General features: G+C 37.4%; 1 long non-coding RNA gene across 1 annotated transcript; it reads left to right on the top strand.

The window, feature by feature from the left end:
• The first annotated feature begins 6,218 nt into the window (after positions 1 to 6,218).
• LOC119467970 lies at positions 6,219 to 7,742 on the top strand. Its single transcript, XR_005196607.1, has 3 exons — positions 6,219 to 6,364; positions 6,516 to 6,550; positions 7,671 to 7,742. It is a non-coding gene; the product is annotated as an uncharacterized LOC119467970 (long non-coding RNA).
• The last annotated feature ends 1,432 nt before the right edge of the window (positions 7,743 to 9,174 follow it).

Below are 9,174 nucleotides of genomic sequence, written 5' to 3'. Positions count from 1 at the left end.
TCAGGTTGCTCTCCACTCAAGGGCTTCCTGTACCACTTATTTCCCTGTTCCCACCCCTCTCCCAGTCTCCAAGCTTAATAAATCTTTATCCATCCTTCCAAATTCAGAGTAGGCATCCCTTCCTTTGTGAATAAGCTCTTGATCTCTCTTCCTGGTAAGCCCATTCTAGTATACATTGCAGCACCTTGTATATTTCCTTTATCACACTTTATTATAAACTTTCACGTAACTATTTGCTTAATATCTTTGTTTATGCCAAGATTCCAAATTTCAAGCTCTATAAGAGCAAAGATGTATTAATTCTTTTTACTAATGTATGCTTAGTGTGTTACAGAGTGTCTGACACAGCGTAGGTGCTTCTTATGTATTAATCTAATGAATGAACAAATGAATATTCTTGGGGTGCTTACAGAGCTGTAATGTCTAATACAATAGCCACTAGCTATGTATGGTCAATGAGTTCTCAAAATGTGACTAGTCCAATCTGAGATGCTATAAGTATGAAATATATGCTAAAGTTCAAAGACTTAGTGCAAAGAGTAAAATATCCCATTGATAAATGTTTCTATTTACTAAATGTTGAAATTTTAACAAGTTGGATATATTTGGTTAAATAAAATATAATAAAATTAACCCCTTTAAAAAATATTTTTAAATGTGGCTTCTAGAAAATTTAAATTTTGTATGTGGATTGCATTATATTTCTATTGAACGGCACTGTCAATACATATAACTTGGAACTGAAATTGAACATCAAGACGTTTAAGGTCTTTTATATTAAACGTTAAAAACCTTCATTTAAAAACTTTTTGCATTTTTCATACTGCAACTGCATCCTTTCTCCTCCCAATATGTGTAGTTACTAGGCTTGTAGGGTCATCAATTTCCTCATCCTGCACCTCCCTGCTCAGTTGCTAATTTCTCTGGGGTCAGAAGGGTGCTTGAGAAAGATCTGTAATTGGTAGTCTCCTTAACATTGGCTGTGGGAAAAATTTGCCCTTGGTGCAGTGATAGTGCCCACTTGTCAAGGGATCTCTGTATGTACAAATCTAAAAGCTATGTAATTGGTATGTAAGTGAGATAAAAGACTTGGACTTTGTCCTTAACATTTCTTCCTTCCAGTGTGACTACAGTCTTGTCCAACAAGCCTTGCAGGAATGGTTTTGGCATTTGATGATAAACACTGCCCTCACCCACCCCAATTCTTAGATGTTAAAAAGATAGTTATTTGGAATATCTATTTCATTTTCTCTACTTTCCCCTAAAAATTTTTAGAAATCTACTTTTTCTAAAAATATGAAATCTCTATTGGGACACTTCAGATTTATTCAACAGATCCTGTTGTTTTTGCCTTTGTTGCATCTGTTTTAGTGATCTATTTTGAACATATTTGACATATTTTTTTCTTAATGAAACAGTACAGTGAATTGACCTAATTTAGGGACATTGCAGAGAAAAAGCCCAGTTTTTTAGTTATTTGTTACCTCCATGCTGTTATATTATATATTTGGACACTGTAGATGCTGTATACCATTTACAGAATTAAGAAAGAAATGCTTTGGCTTCTGTCTTCAAGGAGTTTGTACTCAGATTCATTGCAGTTTTTGACATGGCATAGAATTCTAGACTAGCTTTGCCTGGCAGCGAGGCATTACATGAAAGAAGTAAATACGCTTGTAACTATATGAGTGTCATTAGGCTTTGTGTTTGTGTCCAGCAGTTTCTGATTAGGCTTATCAATAATGTTGGCATTTTCACTCTATGTTCAAAAAATGTCATCCTTGTTCCTTATTAATTGCTCTGTATTACAAGGGCTGCTTTTTTCAGTCTTTATGAGATCAAAATCCAGGGAATAGTCAAGTTATCTCCTTTCTGTGTCTGTTGCAAGCGTGAGGCCATTAGGAAGGACCATGGCCATTGTGACTTCTGAGACTTCTGAGTTCCAAATAATAAAAAAGAGGTTTTTTTTTTTTTTTTTTTTTAGATAAAGTTTTGCTCTCATTGCCCAGACTGGAGTGCAGTGGCATGATCTCAGCTCACTGCAACATCCGTTTCCCAGGTTCAAGCAATTCTCCTGCTTCAGCCTCCCAAGTAGCTGGGATTACAGGCACCCGCCACCACGCCCAGCTGATTTTTTGTATTTTTAGTAGAGATGGGGTTTCACCATGTTAGCAGGATGGTCTTGATTTCCTGACCTCATGATTCTCCCTCCTTAGGCCCCCAAAGTTCTGGGATTACAGGCATAAGCCACCACCCAGCCAAAAGAGTTTTTTTTTTTTTTTTTTTGAGACGGAGTCTTGCTCTGTTGCCAGGCTGGAGTGCAGTGGTGCAATCTCGGCTCACTGCAACCTCCACCTCTGGGTTCAAGCGATTCCTCCACCTCAGCCTCCCGAGTAGCTGGGACCACAGGCTTGTGCCACCATGCCCAGCTAATTTTTGTATTTTTAGTAGAGACGGGGTTTCACCATGTTGGCCAGGATGGTCTCGATCTCTTGACCTCGTGATCCACCCGCCTCGGCCTCCCACAGTGCTGGGATTACAGGCTTGAGCCACCGCGCCCGGCCAAGAGTTTTTTTTTTTTTTTTTTTTAAACAGATCTTCTTGGCTTCTCCAGGTATGCACATGAGAATCCATTTGGATGGTTTTTAACTTTGTGGGTACTGGTCTGGTTGGTTGGGCTGTTTCCCTGAGGAATCTTACTGTCCATGTCTTCTGATTGGTGCGCAGTTAAGGCATGACCAGTGCTTCAGGTTTACTGGTTTTTCTTGTTGTGTCCCTCACTCACTATCCATGTAGGTTTTCACAGTGGGAAGAGACAAATGAAGAGGGGTCTTGCAAGCCCATTGGTCACTGAAGGTTAAAGACAATAAATGCCCCTTGGGTATTTAGATATGTTGAAATCAGTGTCACCTGTTAGGGTTCACTAGGCCATTGTGTTCTATACGTCTGGGAAGATATGGAGCCCTATAGCAGATTTTGGTGTGTTGAGGTGTTGGTGGATAGGTAGAAGCCAGCTCTTGAGGGGATAAGAATGATCTTATAGAAAAGTTTTCTTCAATAAAAGTCAAATTTTCTGGTATGCCTCAAACTTTTAAAATGATGACTTCAAAGACAGTATTCTAAGTTACATACACATACACATGTCTATATATGTTTTAAAGCTTTGAAGTTGTATCTCTGCTTTGAAGATCTATGCAGTCTTAAGTGAGTTTGGGGAGAATGTCTTTACTACCATCTCAGTATCATTAGTGATGTAGAATCAATTCTATAAAACATATATGGGAAGATGTATGTAATGAATTATTAAAAGTATAGTTATAGAAAAATCAATACAGGTATACTTAACAAGTGAATGGGGAGATTTTACTTGTCCTAATGTACTCCCTGAATATTATTATTACTGTAATAGAAAATGTATCCAGGATTTCTAGTTGCAGAGATTTTACTTGTATGTATATTCATGTAGCCACCCTCAGAAGAAAGTAAGAGAGCAAGTATGACAAAGAGAAGAATGCAAGCAAGCAGATGAACCCACTGATTTGTAGGCTAGTTGACTTTAGAGCATCTGTTCACCCATTTTTCCTTACAATAAGATTCTATGTAGAAAAATATTTACTATAAAAATTGTGTATTTAGTTATGCTTTTCTCTTTCTGATACTTTATTTAAAAAGAATCATGTCTATTTCTGGAAGTATTTTCTAAAATTCTTTTTTTCTCCTTGAAAAAGAAATTTTTCTAATACCTCAAACAAAGCAGGAATTATGATTTCAAGTAGGTCGAAATAGAATAAATATTGTTAAAAAATATCAACCACAAAGTCGACAAAGACAAACAATGGGGAAATGTCTCCCATTCAATAAATTGTGCTGTGATAACTGTCTAGCCATTTGCAGAGGAATGAAACTAGACCCTTACCTTTCACAGCTTATAAAAATTAACTCAAGATGGGCTAAAGTTTAAGTTCAAGACATCAACTATAAAATTCCTTGAAGAAAACCTAGGGAGTACCATTCTGGTCATGGGCCTTGGCAAAGAACTCAGGACTAAGTCCTCCAAAGCAATTGCAACACAAACAAAAATTGACGAGTGGGACTCAATTAAACTAAAGAGCTTTTGCACAGCGAAAGAAACAATCGACAGAGTAAACAGACAACCCACAGAATAGGAGAAAATATTTGCAAACTACGCATTTGACAAAGGCCTAATATCCAGAATCTATGAGGACCTTAAACAACTCGACAAACAAAAAACAACCCTATTAAAAAATGGGCAAAGGACATGAACATGCACTTCTCGAAAGAGGAAATGTAAATAACCAACAAACATATGAAAAACTGCTCTACATCACTATTCACTACAGAGATGGAAATCAAAACCACCAAATACTATCTCACATCAGTCAGAATGGCTAGAATTAAAAGGCCAAAAAATAACAATGCTGGTAAGGCTGTGGATAAAAGCAAATGCTTATTCATTGTTGGTGGGAAAGTAAATTAGTTTAGCCACTGTGGAGAGCAGTTCGGAAATTTCTCAAACAACTAAACTCCCATTCAACCCAGCAATCCCATTACTGGGTATATGCCTAAAGGAAAATAAATCATTTTATTCAAAACACACATGCACTTCCATGTTCATTATAGCTATATTCACAATAGCAAAGACATGGAATCAACTTAGGTGCCCATCAGTGGTCAGCTGGATAAAGAAAATGTGGTGTATATATACACCATGGAATACTATACAGCCATAAAAAAGAAATAATATTCTTTGCCACAACATGGATCTAGCTGGAGGCTGTCATCCTAAGTGAACTAATGCAGGAACAGAAAGCCAAATACTGTGCATTCTCATTTACAAGTGGGAGATAAACATAGTTCACTCATGGACATAATGTTAGGAACAGTAGACCCTGGGGACTAACAGAGGAGGATGTGGGGTAAGGGCTGAAAATCTACCTATTGGGTACTATACTTGCTGCTTGTGTGACAAGATTATTCATACCCCAAACTTTAACACCACACAATATACCTGTGTAATAAACCTGCACATGTACCCCTGATTCTAAAATGAAATTAGAAAGTATAAGAAATATCCTCCCTAATGTTGCTGAAAAAAAAATTTAAAAAAGTCAATCATTAGTTTCATCAGACTCATAAGACAGTGAACAAAGACGTGTCAAAGATTTATAATCAGGGCTGAAAAAATTAAGACAAAATAACTTAAATCGTAGGGTTAAAAAAAAAATGATTTGAGCCTTACCTCAAAACCTCTTTTGATCTTAACTGCACAATGGAATGATGTAGTGAACATGTGATTTTTAGTCTCCTCATCACTCTCTCTTCCTCTGGGAAATCCTCTGTTTTCAGGCCAGAATCACCCAGTAACTTTGATATACTTTCAAAATCCTTGCCTTAGAGTTGGCCTCATGACATAGACTTGGCCATTTCATCCTTCCTGGGATATTTACATTTTTAAATTGAGAAGGGGTGAGGTGGTCTCTCTATAGTGGTAGAAGTCATAGGAAGTCATAAGGTGGGGAGGGAGGGAAGGAGAGGGAGAGAGAGAGAGACAGAGAGGAGAGAGAGGAGAGAGGGGGAGCAGAGAGAGGGGGAGGAGAAAGAGGAAAGAGAGGAGAGAGAGAGGAGAGAGAGGAGAGAGAGGAGAGGGAGGAGAGAGAGGAGAGGGAGGAGAGAGAGGATGAATGAGAATGAATGGAGGAAGTAGTCAAGCTCAAGCCGTTTCAGTTGGCTATAGCTCTGCATATTCTACTTAACTTACTGGTTGGCTGGATGATCTCTCTGAATTTCATGAGCTGGCCTAGTTAACCGGATTTGATTTTTTTTCCTCTTGCAACCAAAAGAGCCCTGAATCATACACAGACTTTAAAGCTGTTTCAGAAGACAGTAGGGATTTTGATGATGTGTCTTTCAAATTGTCTATGTATGTTAGTGTAAAGGTTTGCTAATTTAACTTTCTTTGGGAATAATTTCTGGTACTTGTGCATCTTGAGCATAATGTGTTATAGCATAAACTATTTTGTGCATGTTTTGGTATGGTGTTTAGTATACAATGCTAACTATTATAGGTGGAAATGTCTGCTATATATTTACCTGAATTTATGACTGGTCTTAATAATTTAAATGGGTCCAGACTGATTTTATCCTTTCTATCAAAATGAGAAAGTTTTATTTTTCTGCAGCTTTCTGTTCCAGTTTGATGCAGACAGGATGAAGACACTAACATTCCTGTAGCTGAGTGTAATGGAGAATGATGTGTAGGTAAAGCTTCAGAGAAGAGAATCCCAGGAGAGAGTGAACTTCTGGATCCAAAAACCTCATACTCACCATCTTGGTGACCTAGGAGGTAAGACTGATTCCACTGTCCTGGTGGGGATTTCCTAGTTTAGATGAATAAAGTAGCTAATAGTTAATCAATATCTCATTTGTTTGTTGATTTTATTTCCTCTGAAAGAAATGGCTCTGATCTCAAATTTTAAAAGCTATTTTTATTTCAGGTGAAGCAACCATGATCAGTTTGACTGAAATCAAGGTAAGTAATACATAATTTATAACATCTGAAACAATTTTCTTAATGCAACTTCTGGGGGTGGAGGATAGTTACTCTTTAGAGATAGCATTAGCACATACTTTATTAGCATTCATGCCTTTACCGGAAAATGAATGTAGACATTATAGGTCTGTCATAGATCACTAACACATTAAAACAGTGTCAAAAGACTTAAAATATCCTTTATGGTATTAAACTGTTAATTTTTAGTGTTTATTTCTGTACTGATTTTTTTTATTTACAAGTACAATTTATTTGATGAAAGTTATTTTCATAAATGTAAGTTGTAACACATTCAGACAAAATTTAGCCTGGCTAAGAGTATTCATGAAGGGTTCTCCTTAACTGGGATTGCCTGTCCTTGAGAAATAATACTTAGGCAGGGCCCATCTGCTGTAAAACTCTGTGGATCGTGATCTCTGGAGGGGTTCTTTGAATCAAAATAATAAAAACTTTGTAGAGACTGAAATAATATTATGTCTAAACACTTTACTACTTACATTTATAAACCACACAGTATAAGAGTGGGTGGTATTTTTGAAACAGTTCCAGTTCTTCATAAAGTGGCAATGATAATCCATAGCAATATAGTTACAATTATAGTAACAGTATAGTCACAGTATAGTAACTAACAATATAGTAACAGTAGAGTGATGAGACAGTTTTTATTATGTTGTTAAGATCCTTTTCTTTGTGTCCTCTTTGTGTCCTGGGACATTTGTCCTGATGCCCACCTCTGGCTGCAGGGACCATATTGCTGGCAGTTCCATAATTTTCTTTTTGTCCACTGTCATTAAACATGAATGAATCACTTATTAATTCACTGATTCCTGCAGATTTTTACTTCTCACAAATAGGCTATGGAATGCACTAACTGTTGTACTTGTTAATGAAAATCGCTGAGGTTCAGCATGTGGTGTCTGTAATTTTCTCCAGGGTCTTTGTTCCCTTTGTGGAAAATAAAAGTTTTCTATGCTGAGGGACTGAGAGAGACAATTATAAATCTTCATTGGTTAGAAGAGTCACTTCTTTCTTTGAGTCTGGTCTGGAAATACATTTGATTCACTTTGTACAGCACTCAGATTTTTTTTTTTTTTTAAAGCAAATCCCAAGAAAGGCTTCTCCAGTCAGCAACACCTTGAAATTATTATGATGACTTCAAATTCCATATTAGGTGGGCTTTAAAAGTTATTATTTTGTTTGTTTCTTGTGGTAAAAAAGCAGTATCCAGCATTTTTAAAATTTAGAGTATGACAGTATTTGTTTTATGCTGGTATTTTCACTTATATAAGGTTAAACATTTTATTATTTTTTTAAATTGTACTTTAGGTTCTGGGGTACATGTGCAGATCATGCAGGATTGTTGCATAGGTACACACATGGCAATGTGGTTTGCTGCCTCCATCCCCCCGTCACTAACATCTGGCATTTCTCCCCATGCTATCCCTCCCTGACCTCCCCACACCACCCTGCCACTGTCCCTCCCTAGACCCCTCCCAACAGACCTCAGTGTGTGATGCTCCCCTTCCCTGTGTTCTCATTGTTCAACATCCACCTATGAGTGAGAACATGCAGTGTTTGATTTTCTGTTTTTGTGTCAGTTTGCTGAGAATGATGGTTTCCAGATTCATCCATGTCCCTACAAATGACACGAACTCATCATTTTTTATGGCTACATAGTATTCCATGGTGTATTTGTGTATTTTCCTTATCCAGTCTATTGTCGATGGGCATTTGGGTTGGTTCCAAGTCTTTGCTATTGTAAACAGTGCCACTATGAACACAGGTTTACATGTGCATGTGTCTTTATAATAGAATGATTTATAATCCTTTGAGATTATAATCATTGTAATGGGAAGCTGGGTCAAATGGAATTTCTATTTCTAGGTCCTTGAGGAAGTGCCACACTGTCTAATGCATTATGAGTCATTTGGACTTTTTGGTGGAGTTTTGCTTTATTTAGCCATACTTTATTTTCTTCGTGTTTCTTTTTGATGGGGGTTCCTCAGGAAGTCCAGAAGCCTTGACTGAAGTGAGGACATGGTAGTGAGTCAAGGAGGTGTCCTGGCACATACCAGAAATGGCAGTGACTGCAGTGCAGTTTTAGCTATTTCAGGTGGTGGCTGCAGGCATCAGCAGCACTCTGACTTCATAATGTGTGCACACTGTGATGTGCAATATATGATCCTTTCTGACACCAGCTGCATGTGGTGTTGCCCTTAGGGCACTGGAAAGGATGTGAAGGTAAGGTTGAGTGGCTTTCTGTGTCTTTCTGAATTTGTTTAACCAATTGAGGTATCCTAACTGCGATGTCAATTGAAGAATATGAGGGACTAAGGAAAATGAGAAAATTGACAGGAGTCTGATGGATCTCAATTTACATAGTAATAGGTGATTACTTTGGACAGCGTTCTTGTATTAGAACAGATAACCAAAGACTTAATGGGTAGGTTGGTGGAGAGCTCAGTGGAGAGTTAATGTATTTGGAAAGTGTCCCAAAGTGTACTCAGTCAGGATTCTGTCAGCTGGGAAATGAATTTCATAAATATTCATTGTTTGGAAAGAAGATGGAACCAATGGGAAGGATAGAAAATAATGAAGAAATA

This window comes from Cebus imitator, unplaced genomic scaffold, assembly GCF_001604975.1.
Source record: "Cebus imitator isolate Cc_AM_T3 unplaced genomic scaffold, Cebus_imitator-1.0 Scaffold358, whole genome shotgun sequence".
NCBI lineage: Eukaryota > Metazoa > Chordata > Mammalia > Primates > Cebidae > Cebus > Cebus imitator.
The sequence above is the reverse complement of the archived record's forward strand: the minus strand, read 5'-3'. Positions and strand labels throughout refer to the sequence as shown.